The sequence below is a fragment of the Phascolarctos cinereus genome, unplaced genomic scaffold, assembly GCF_003287225.1.
Source record: "Phascolarctos cinereus isolate Bilbo 61053 unplaced genomic scaffold, phaCin_HiC Scaffold_9;HRSCAF=440, whole genome shotgun sequence".
Classification (NCBI taxonomy): domain Eukaryota; kingdom Metazoa; phylum Chordata; class Mammalia; order Diprotodontia; family Phascolarctidae; genus Phascolarctos; species Phascolarctos cinereus.
Window position 1 is genome coordinate 187275232 of NW_027556402.1, and position 12096 is coordinate 187287327.

Sequence of the window (12096 nt, forward strand, 5' to 3'; positions counted from 1 at the left end):
GTGGTTATGATCAAGGGCAAGGTGTTTACTCCTTTCCTGGCCTGTGCTCTGGTCTAAGAGTGACCACAAGCACTCTTTTCTGCCTTGGAACTGTGAGCAGGATTCCATCTTTACCACCACACCAGTGCTCCTCCTCACCCCAGGACCACCCCTTAGAACTGTAATCCAGATCCAAGCACAGGCAAAGCAAGAGAATCCTGCCTCAGCACCAGCAAAGAGATCCCTGCAATCCTGCTCTGATCAGCCACTTGACTCCTTCTTTCTCTGTGGACTGGAAGCTCAAGAAGCAGCCACTGCCCCAGGGCTGTGACAGAGCTTCTCTCTTACCACCATCACAGACTTTTCCTACTAACTTTCTAAGTTGTCTTTGGTATTTGTGGGTTGAGAAGTCTGGAAACCACCACAGCCACCTGTGGTTCAGTCCTCCAAGGGCTGCTCCAGGCCTGCTGAGGCCCAGTCTTTGCCTGCGTGCCCACACTGGACTGTGTTTCTCTCCTAGCCCGGCATGATAGACCTTTCTAATCAACCATCCAGGTTGTCTTGGGCTGGAAATTTGTTTCACTCTTTTTGTGGGTTCTGCTGCCCTAGAATTTGTTTAGAGCCTTTTTTTATGGATATTTGGAGGGGTTTGAGGGAGAGCTCAAGAAAGTTACTGCTTTTACTCTGCCATCTTGGCTCTGCCCCGTTTCTTTTTTCTTTTTAAACCAATTAATACTGTACATTCATTAACAGCTTAATCATCCATGAAGAGCTACTAGATAATCTTAGCAGCAAACTACTTGTGGAAGGACCAGAAGAGGGCTGAGCAAGTACAGATAGATATGAACACAGGGCCTGTAAAATAGTATACCCAGAGAGATCCTTCCTTTTGAGCCTATGGGGAGACCTATAAAGACGCTTCCCACATTTTTACCATTCACCACTAGAAGGTACTACCAAATCACGATGAGTTCTGCAGGGCTACTTCCTTGGATTTCCTGTCCTCTATTTGGCAAATCACATCTGGTTCAGAAGCTTCAAGTCCAAAGCAAAGTTCTTGCACTACTATAGATTTAAATCCTGTTACAACTCCTGAGAAGTCTGAAGGTTTCACAACTCCTTCTGGCTCAATTTTTAATTAGATTCATCTCCAAGGGCCCATCATAAGTAAACAAGGATCAAAGACTAAGCCTGAAGTGATAATTGGGGGGGGAGGGAGAGGATGGGTAACAGTAAATATAGAATTGTATTCTAAATTCATGGGCAATTCATGGATTTATAGAACCCAGGTTTCAAAGCTTGGGCTCAAGTTGAATTCCAAGGACACCAGCCAAACAGACAACATCAAGACTTTGGGAAGCCTGTCCATTCCTGAAAGGAAGAGGTACCAAATCCCTCCCTTCTGCTTTATGGAAAACATTAAGTTTACTTGGAGATAAGGCTATTGCCTTGTCAACCAAAAGATTTGCGCTTTTATCACAGCATCCTAAATGAGTATCTCACTGGGGAGGAAACAGATGTAGAAATATTCATGGACCATCTCTGGAATCCTGGAAATAACAAATAGAGAATTCCTCTTGCCTCAAAGCAGTGAGCCGCCCAAATTTCTCATTCTCCCCCAACCAAGAAATTAAGGTGTTCTTCCAGATTCTCTAAGGTCACCAGGACTGGGAACTTGGGGCTTTTCACAACTGCTGTGAAGACTTTGCTGCTGATTCAAGACAAGAGCTTCAGAAAAGACAGATTTGGGTATAGGAACTTAGTATCAAGATGAAAGTAAGAAACTGGTTTGATTTTATGGCCACCAATTTAAAATTAACACAAGAGTGGAATATATTCCACAAAGGTTAATTTTAAAAAAAAGCTTGCATCAGGTCCAAAAGGCTTTAAACTGAATGGAGAGAGGAGAAGAAATGGGTAAGTGGAAAGCTGTCAATATCCTCCAAACTAGATACAGTAGAGAGTAGCTACTACAAGGTATTTTAGAACACAACAGAGCAAGTGCGACTTTATCTTTAGTTCAATTTTAGTTTCAAAGGATTTTTTAAAATTTAGTTTGATGAACAAAATAAAATTCCTTTTGAGATACCCTATTTTAAAGTTGCTTGTACCCTTATGTTAGAAGGATGGCTGTAAGAACACTGAGAAATTCATAGCAGGCCAAGTTCACAAAGGGGCCAGAAACAACACCTGCTCCCTCAGCCTCACATGTGCACTAAGTGCAGATCACACAATGCACAAGAAATCCTAATTCATCAAGGCAATTTGGCCTCACAGCTATCACAGGCTTGGTTGAATAGCAAGTGTCTACTACTGCTTTAGTATGGCTTAGATGCCATCCATATTCAAAAAAGAACAGCAAATATTAAAGGGAGAATGAAATATAATTAAAAATGAGGAAAGACATGAGAAAATTCTAGAACCAGTTATCACTGTAAAGAGTATTTAGGTTTTTAAAAATGTAGAAACACATGAGATTAATGGAGAGTATGCCATTTGTCACCTGGACAGAAAGACTATCCTTCCTTGTCCTACATATCCTACAAAAGTAATCAAGAGTTTGGGGGCTCCCTACAGACATCTTAAGAGATGCAGGCTTCCCCCATCACACCCTGTGAGGCACCTGTGTCTCAGATAAGGACCTGAACCTCTCTTAAGAGGGGAAAAAGTTTTGCACTCCCATTGAGCACTATAATGAATTTCAATTTATCCAGTTGCCCAGGCTAAGCTTCTTCTTTGAGGCCCTTGGAAACTATTAATGGTCTCCATTGTGCCTCCTACAGGGGAGCCCAAAGGCTATGATCAGACTTAATGCTGTTGATTGGGCTGGATGGCCCATACAGGTTACCCCCATCTCTGTTCTCATAAAGGAGATATTACTGTATTGAGTTAGATGTAGCCTTGTTTACCTGCTACCCACTGCTGAAGATGATGGAGCAACATTCCTGAATGTGGTCCCTCATCTGAAAATGATCCTGGGACAGAGAAAAGGGTAGCTAAGGTAGTGCATTGGCTAGAACGTTGGAGTCAGAAGACTCAAGTTCAAATGCAGCCTCTGACACGTGATCCTGAGGCAAGTCACTTAACTGCTGTCTGCCTCAGTTTCCTCAATTGTAAAATGGGGATACAGTACCTCCCTTTCTCAGGGTTGTTGTGATGATCAAATATCATTGTAAGGCTCTTTGTAAACCTTAAAGTGCTATATAAATTCTAGCTGCTACAAGGCTGAAACAATGCTGGTAATTGAGAGGGGTGTGATTGGAACTAAATAAGATCTATCTAGTTTGTGGATTCTCCCACTGGCTTTGCCCCACCCCAGCACTCTTATGCACCCTCAGAAACAGCCACACACAGGTTTAGTTGCTAGAACAGGACTTTCTGTTGCACCAGGTCCTAGGATTATTAGCTCAGAAGAGTTAACAGAGACATCAAATCTTTCTGAGAAATATTTCAGGTTAGCGAATGAGGCTTTGTTTCCGACTAACTCAAAAACATGGATGTGTCCAACCCTGGCAATAAAGCTCCAATATCTCTTCCAACACTCTCCATTATATTCTAATACAGCGACAATGCTGTCCTTTCAAGTCTCAGTAATGAGAATTAGGGGTGGCAGGCTTAATGCTTTTGTAGATGAGGGTGAGCCTCAGAGTTCATGCTTACATTACTGGGGAGTTACAAGATTATCAGAGGCCTCTAGGTAGCACAGCGAGCAGAGTGCTGGGCCTGGAGTCAGGAAGACCCAAGTTCAAATTCCACCTCAGATATTTACTAGCTTTATGATCCTGGGCAAGTCACTTGATCTCATCTTCCTCAGTTTCCTCAACTGTAGAATGGGGATAATAATAGCATCTCTCTCCCAGGGTTGTTGTGAGGATCAATTTATATCTGAAGCACTTAGCATTGTGCCTGGCAGAGAGTAGGCATTTAATTTTTTTTGCAAGAGAAATAAATGAAAGCATAATCTAGGGTAATTTACTGTATAGTCTACACTGATCATGGAGAATCCATTAATAATCATCAGTGAAGGACACACCGATATTCATGGGTACGCAAGGTTAAGTTAGGAAATTCCAGATATTAAAGAGCAGCATAGTAAGAGCTCCTCACTCCAGAAAGAACTGAAGCCAACAGCTGAGTCACCAAATAAAGGGATCAACAGCAGTTATCTGCCCTCAAGACTTATTTATTAATAGGACCAATTAAATTTTACTTAAGTGATAAATGAGCACAATTCTGAGAATCAAAAACTAATGAGGTCTAGATCTCCCAACATAATCATGAGCCTTGAATGTAGGCATTTGTGCTTCTGGACTATACATACTGTTAAAATGGGTTTTTTTCCCCCTCTTTTTTCATCTTTAGTGGGAAGGTGGGAGGAGGGAAAGGGAAAGAAAGACTAGGAATAAAGTTGCCTTTCTTCATTCCTGTACCACCCTCTGCCAAAAAAAAAAAAGACATGGATTAAAAAAATCATTGCATTGAAATATTTTTAAAATTAACAAACAGCAGCCTCAGACACTAGCTGAGTGACCCTGGACAAGTCATTTAAACTTAATTGCCTCCCCCACAAAGAAAAATTCACAAACAGGATGTTTTTTGAAAGTTACATGTATATTTTATTACCTACTTGGAAAGCAAAGAAAGCTATGCCTAAAAGATTAGTTTACTTCTTCTGGTTCTATTCTTACATGGAACTGCTCCTTTTATTGCATGGTAAAGTTCTAAATTTAAAAAAAAATATATATATATATATATATATATATTATATATTTAAATGATGGTACCTCAGTTGTACTCCAATCTCCCAGTCTGAGAGCTAGCTATATAACCTATGTCCTAAGAACCAAGAATTCTCTTCAATTACAATGGAGATATATACTTCTACTCAGGAAGGCAAGTGATGCACTTGCTTCAACTCACAACTATGAGAGTTCAAGAAATTCCAACAATCACTAACCGTGATCCAAGCACTCAAATACCCTACACAAAAAGTATTGAGTTTGTGGGGAACTCTGAAAAACTGATGGTTTCTATTACAGCCCTGGAGGTACCTGCTTTCCATGATAAGGCCCCAGACTCTGAAATCTTTACAAATGAAAATACAGACACTAACAATCTGCTTTGAGGATTTCTAGCAAAAGGAATTTCAATTTCAGTCCAAATGGGGTAAGTTCCACTAGCCAAGCCTTGGTGTTCAGCATGGTATCCTGTAAGTCCTCGGAAAGAGGGAAATGATTGATTTGGACCCCTAACTCCATTTCAATCAGTATTAATCAATTCATTGTGATTCCATAAGGGGTAATGATAATTAGCAATTATTAGTGATATACTCATCTAGTAAATATGCATTTAGTCAGTTATCTAATAATAGTAGAAGAATAAATATGCACTAATACTTATTTTATATCATGTAGGGATAATTAGATATTTCCATCCTACAGGCCTTTAAAGAAGGCCTCAAATTTTAATTGAATACGTGTTTGCAAATTATGAAGTTCATTTGCACAGCCACAAGAATGCTGCCAAATATTTCCATCCTGTTTTGCTTAAGTTCCATGTCCAAATGGGAGGTATGATACAGAAAGTCCCCCAACTTGTTTCTGTACCTTCAGACTACCCTCTCTTGTCCAACGTGAGATAACCATCTTAAGACCACTCAATCACCAGAGATGACCCTTACCTTGTCTATCTTATGACCACCCATGCTGATACATCATTTCTGGCCCTCCCGGAAAGTCAAAATCAAGGTCAGTCTCTCAATGAGATTCTGTTATGTTACTATACCTCTTTTGTATGTTTGGGTATCAAACCCTATACAAATAAGGCCCTGGGGAAAGGGGGCATCTCAATTCATGAGGAAGATCTGAGGTCCACTTCATTAGAGGGAACCATGGACCCTTTAATAAAGTGCCAGAAGCCTTGCCTAGGGACCATGGCAGCTGTTATAGAAACAGAGGGTGCTTTCCCAGAAAGCCTGTAAGTTCTTCCAGCCAGAATAGTAGCACTGCCAGGACTTCAGAAGAGCCTAGTAGTACCACTTGCATCCACTATGACCCATCCATCTTATATAACCCTGTAAAGTTGGTATAGTTCATAATTTCATTAAACTTCTCAAGCCCCTCTGCCATAAGCCAGTTATCCAGGGAGGAGCTCTTCTTACCTTTTTCTCCTTGTTTAAGAGATTCTCTTCTTGTCCCCCAGTATACCCTCTTCTTTGGAAGCCTTCTTTTCTGTGCTTTAAATTGATATTGAATCTTAACTTGCTCTTATCCTTCACATTTCTGACAATCTTATGGTTCCTGTGATTTTCTATGACTATGCTTGGGCAATACAGGTCTACATATTCCTCTGTCATCACAAAAGGCCAAGTGTTTTTTGAGGCATGTCAGAGCCTCAAGCAATCAGCCCCAAAGACCTAGTACTGACTATATGAACGCTGAGAAGTAGGTCAAGAGTAGAAGGTAAAAATCAGCCATTTATAGCTGGATGATAGAAGTTACTATATGCCACTTTATCTTGTAGATTATAATTATGCGAGTACTAACTGGTGCCTTGCCCTAGAGCTCAGAAACATTCTTACACACTCAGCTATGTAGAAACAGGACTAATTGCTTCATTAAACTATAAGCTAAGAGGACCCAGCTTCATGATACTTCTTGAGGAATTTTGGGGGAGGAGAACTCTAGATAAGAATGCATCACCAAGACCTAGGAAGGTGGGCCATCTTCCACCAAGTTCCACAAATATCTTTGGGGATTATTACTCCCAATATTGATACCAGAAATGGAAGCCATTTTCCTCATTTGGTAAGAGTTACTAAAGCCAGTAGGGCATAACAGGGAGGATTACTGCTGCCTAGCAGGCATCCCGAGTCTGGGGGAATCCTGCTAAAAGACAAGTTACCAGGTTGTTCAGTTCTTCATGGGGTAACTTTCAGCAATGGGCCAAAGTCCCAAAGACCATGTTCATGAAGGCTTTCCAGGCTTTCCAAGTTTACCTTTTTACCTGCCTGACATCTTACAACTTCAGAGATGATTTGGCTTGGAAAAACTGGGAAGAGAAATGCCAGTGATACAAGAAAATTATTAAAAAAAAAAAAAGTCAGCTTGGTAAAGGGGGCACAAAAAATACTGAAGAAAATACTATCTTAAAAAACAGAATAGGCCAAATGGTAAAAGGCACAAAAATCCAATAAAGAAAAGAACTCCTTTAAAAATAGAATTGGCTAGACGGGGAAGAAGAAAGGTGGTACAAAAGCTTGCAAGATAACAATTTGTTAACAGTAATGTATATAACTGTTAGTAAAGTGGGTTGCTCTAGCCACCTCAGCAAAGGCCAGGGACCCTGAAAGGACAACAATGCCCCTCTTCATTGAGGGGCAGGAAAGAAGAAATTCTGGGTGGTTGGGGAATGTCACAATAGGCTACAGCTAGGAAGGGCAGTTTGGCCTTCAGGTGTGGAAGATCAGGCCCCACTCTGGCAATTAAGGTACTTTAATTACATTATGGGACCCAGCTGCCTCTAGCAACATTGGCTAAAACACAAAACCATCCCAATCATGTGTGTATATGGGCACCTTTGAAAGCATTGTCCAAATACTTCCCTAAAAGGAAAAACATTCAGATTGCCTGCCTACCTCTTCATCGTCAAAGGCTTGGGTTAGCTCAGGGCAAAAGGATTTTGAGAGTGTCCAGCTCTACTGGGTGCTTGGTTGTAGGGAGTGGGGGGGGTGGGAACAGCCTGTTCCACCATCGTGAATTCATTCCTTCAGCCTGTAATGACCTAGGGTCAGACTAACCAGAACTTGTTTTTATGATGATCTTGTTCTGCATCCAGACTCTCCCAGCTGCCTGCATTTCCTTACTCTGGTGTTTAGTTGTAATTACAGTGGTGACTCACCCTCCATTGTACTTGTTCTTTTGAAAGAAAAAAGTTAAATACAAATAGCCCGAGCATAAAACAGAAGAATTGTACTGTGTTTTATCTATGTCAAGTACTTTCATTATTGTTGGTACATTTCTGAATCACAGCCAGCTTTCTGTGACCATCCATTTCAGAGAAGACATTCTGGGAAACCTGGTATAGAGAGCATAAGTATGCCTCTAAGGATCCCCAGCATAAACCTCTTAGATTCTTTCACATGGTCCACTTTTTATTAGTTTTCCATGTATTTTCATTTTTCTTACTGATATCTAATACTGATGATTTGCTATGTAAATTCCCACAATGTCTTGGTGGTGGTGTCCTAAAAAATTTTTTTAAATCAAACAGAAATGTAAAAAAAAAAAAAAACAGCGGGAAATGACAACCCAAAGTTAGAACATTGAGTTTAAAGGTAGTTCCCTGTAACTTACAAATTTCTTCACTCCTTGTAATTTACAAACTTCTTAAGTCCAATGAGATGAAAGTGAAGAAAACTAAAAGTCACCCACTGTAGAGAAATGGAGCTAGAGAGTCACGAAGTCAGATGGAAGAAGAGAAAATCCAAAATGTCAGTAGAGCCATCTTTGGCTACCTAGGCTTTTTATATTTTCCATCTCCTGGATGGTGATGTCTGGAATTTGGATTAAAAATGATTAGATATTAGAAAAGGTTTCTAAAGAATTTCTTGGGCATCAAACCCTTGACTTGGAAGTGTTTCGGGATTGTCTTGAAAGACTTCAGACTCGGACCATCTCCAACCCAAGCAAAGGCATTTTAATTGATGGTTATGCCCTTGGTGCGCTAGGCTCCTTGGAGGAACCAGCAACTAGCAAAGCAAGACAGGGATTTTTATAGAGCAAAAGATACAGTTACATAGAATATGACCATGCATTACAGGATACATGAATATTAAAACAAAGAAGGGGTTTGCTAACATGAGGACGGTTCCTAACATTGGTAGAACTGTGTATGTTGTTTCCCAGAATGCACACAGAAAAGCCCACTTCGGGGTACTGATGTATGATATTATAATAAGCCTCTCTATGTCATAAGTTCACCTAAAGGATATATTTGCTATTATTGCCAGGTAGGTGCCTACTTAGGGAAAGCCCCTTCTGTAATTTAATGGGTCAAGCATCTTTTTCGTGTTGCTTTCTGATTGGATAGCTATTGTGCTCCTAAGACTAGATGTAGTTGAGATCATGGACACGCATGCTGTTCTAGTGAGGCAGTAAGGAAATTGGGATATTGAGTCTGAGGGCAGTGGCCAGCTAGGGCCAGTGGCTAGGATTCCATCAAAAGCTCTATAGTAAGAAAAAGGGAGTGAAGGTTTCATTTCTCCCCAGGCTACAGATACCATTAGAGTCTCATGAGATACCCTTTGCAAACCATTGCTTGATGAGCCAGACCTCCTGGATGCACTCAGTGAGAGATGCTATGGGGGAAACTTATCCCACTCTGACCAGCTAACATCTTGCTTATTCCAAAGTACTACCATTTAGGGAGACATCACTTTCCATTTCTATAATATTGACCCTTCAAGGAATGTTGCCAAAGTCAAAGATTTCCTAGGGAACTTGGCTAAGCTACTAGTTATGGTACAACTTGGTCCTTACCACTTCCAGACCACAGCAGAACCAGTGTAATCAGTTTAGTGAGGTGCTAAAGCACTGGAGAAGTAGCTAAAAGCTAAGCAAAAATGCAAGGCAAGACTTTAATCCTGACGTATAGGTAAATGTCTAATGACATTTATTTGCTTTCAAGACAATCAGGGGTACTGAGGAAGACAAAGTACTGATAAGAATCAGTTTCACCATCTGGGCTTTAGCTTCCCTGACCACTTTTATCATTGTTCTCAAGACAGGAATTTTGATTGTGGATGCTTTATATTCTCTTATTCGCACCTCTTGAAGTTTTAGAGCCACATTTAACAGAAAACAAGCCAGGGGGCTTATTTCCCTGCCTCTCCTGGCTTCTGATGGAGTTCTTGCTGCCTTCTGGCAGTCTTGTTGTGTGGTTCTGAACTACACAAAGAAGCTTTCGTTCCTCTTCATTTTTTTCCCCACCATTGGTCTTCCTGGAGTCCTTTTCAGACATTTACTTGGGTTTACATGAGGAAGCTGGGCTTTTCTAAGAACCTTTACATGACCATTTTAAGCAGAAATCCTCTCTACTACAGAATCCATTGTCTTTGGCCACATTATCCTCAAACTAACTTTCCAATAAAGCATTAGCATTACATCATACTAACCTGCTGTTTAAAACAGCACATCCAGTACTTTTAACTCCAGTTCTCTGGACGAGCTATTGGGTGATGGCGCTTGTTGTATAGAGCCTTTACATTTGTCGGGGATGTGGGAGCTAGACAACAAACTGCTCCTTTTAGGGTCGATTCTCAGTTTTGAGTCGTACCCACTATCTCTAGCTGAGGACCATAGGTAAAGAGGTCAAGCATAGGAAAAAAACAACTCTTAAGATAACTAATATTATGAAAACTTGTGTCATTCCATAGAGGTTGCTAGATTGATAAAAATAAACTATGTAGTTGTCTAGGGCATATGGACCATCCCTCCTTCACTAGGCTTCACCTCTTTCAAAATAAAGAGAAGCAAGGGTTATTAGTCAATGAGCTTTCCTACACCACAGGGAAGTGACGTACAAGTTAACATGTCATTAGAATGCCAGTTTCCTTATAAAGTCAAGTACTTGGGAGACTTTCAGAAGCTGCACCATGGGTTCAGCAGTTGACATCATAATGCCAACAGCCCTAGCAGCAATGAGTGCAACCATAACAGCAGCAGTTATAACTAGGTCCCTGACAGCAGCATCTTTACCTCTGTAATTCAGAGACTCAACAGAAGTAAAAAAAAAATTACTATTAGCTAGCATCTATATAATTTTATATAATAAATAGCTGTTATTTAAATAGTCCTTTAGAGCTTGCAAAGTACTTTACCAATTTATCTAATTTCATTTTCACCACCACCCTGTAAGGCAGATAGTATTCCATTTTCAGATGAAGAGAAAACTGAGGCTTAGAAATATTAAGTGACTTGCCCAGGGTCACACAACCACCAAGTGGCAGAGACAAGATTCAACCTCGGCTCTTCCTGTCTCCAGATCCAGCATTATCCACTAGCCACTTAGAGGTATCTTCCTTCTGAGTCATAAGTACATTATGTCAAGAGTTTCAACTATTTTCTTTCCAAATTTGAAGGCTCTGACAGGTGTTAAACAAGGAGAGCCTAAATATTCAAAGCATGTTTCCAAATGGCTGTTGTGCTCATCAGGAGACAACTACATGTTAGTAGCTTAAACAGATTAAGAACACAGACTTCGTCCAGTCCTGGTAATAGTGTCAAAGTCCCCCTAGTGAGGGATGCACCCTAAATTTCACAGCCCCTAAATTTCATAGGTAACAGTAATTTGAAGTGGCAAACGGGCATCAGGAGAATTCCCAGAGGAAGCAAAGTCTGACAAACTATGCTTAAGCCCCAGTGATCTATATAATAAATCCTTTGGATTTTGTGAGGGTTTTCCATGAGTATGATCTGCTGGGAATCAAGCATTCAAATCAAGTCCAACTACACAATCCAAAAGATGAACCAATCTCTTTATCATCTACTGTAGCAATGCAACCTTCCACCCAGAAACAGAAATAATCTATGTCTATCTTCTCACAATGGGGGTTCAGGAAGTCCTATTGGGTGATTAAGGTAGACTAACACCTCTGGTGTGAGGGCTTGCTGACCTCTTTTTAGGGCTGCTCATCCACCTTTGGTGTCCACCTGGCACCCAACTCTCACCAGCAGCTCCAAGAAGCTGTAGCACAAACAGTGGCGACACCCCGATGGCTGATGAGATAACTGGCTGTCACAGAGACCATTCTCAAATGAAGACTGAGGAATACTGGTGCAGATGATCTTGGTTGAATATGAACATTCAGTACAGCTCCAATTCTGAGAAAGGGGGGAAAAATCATTATGCTAACTAAACCTTGCTGTGGAGAAATCCTCAAGTAATGATAAATATGATTCTTAGAGGAGACTGGCAATGATCAGATTCTGCAAAGTTGGAGGGAATGGTACAGGTAGAAAGCTAATCTTGAAAACTGAGAAGATTGGTGTGTATTTCCAGGAGCCATAGGGTAGAGTAAGTAGGAAATCACCTGAACTCTCCTATATTCACCTCCAA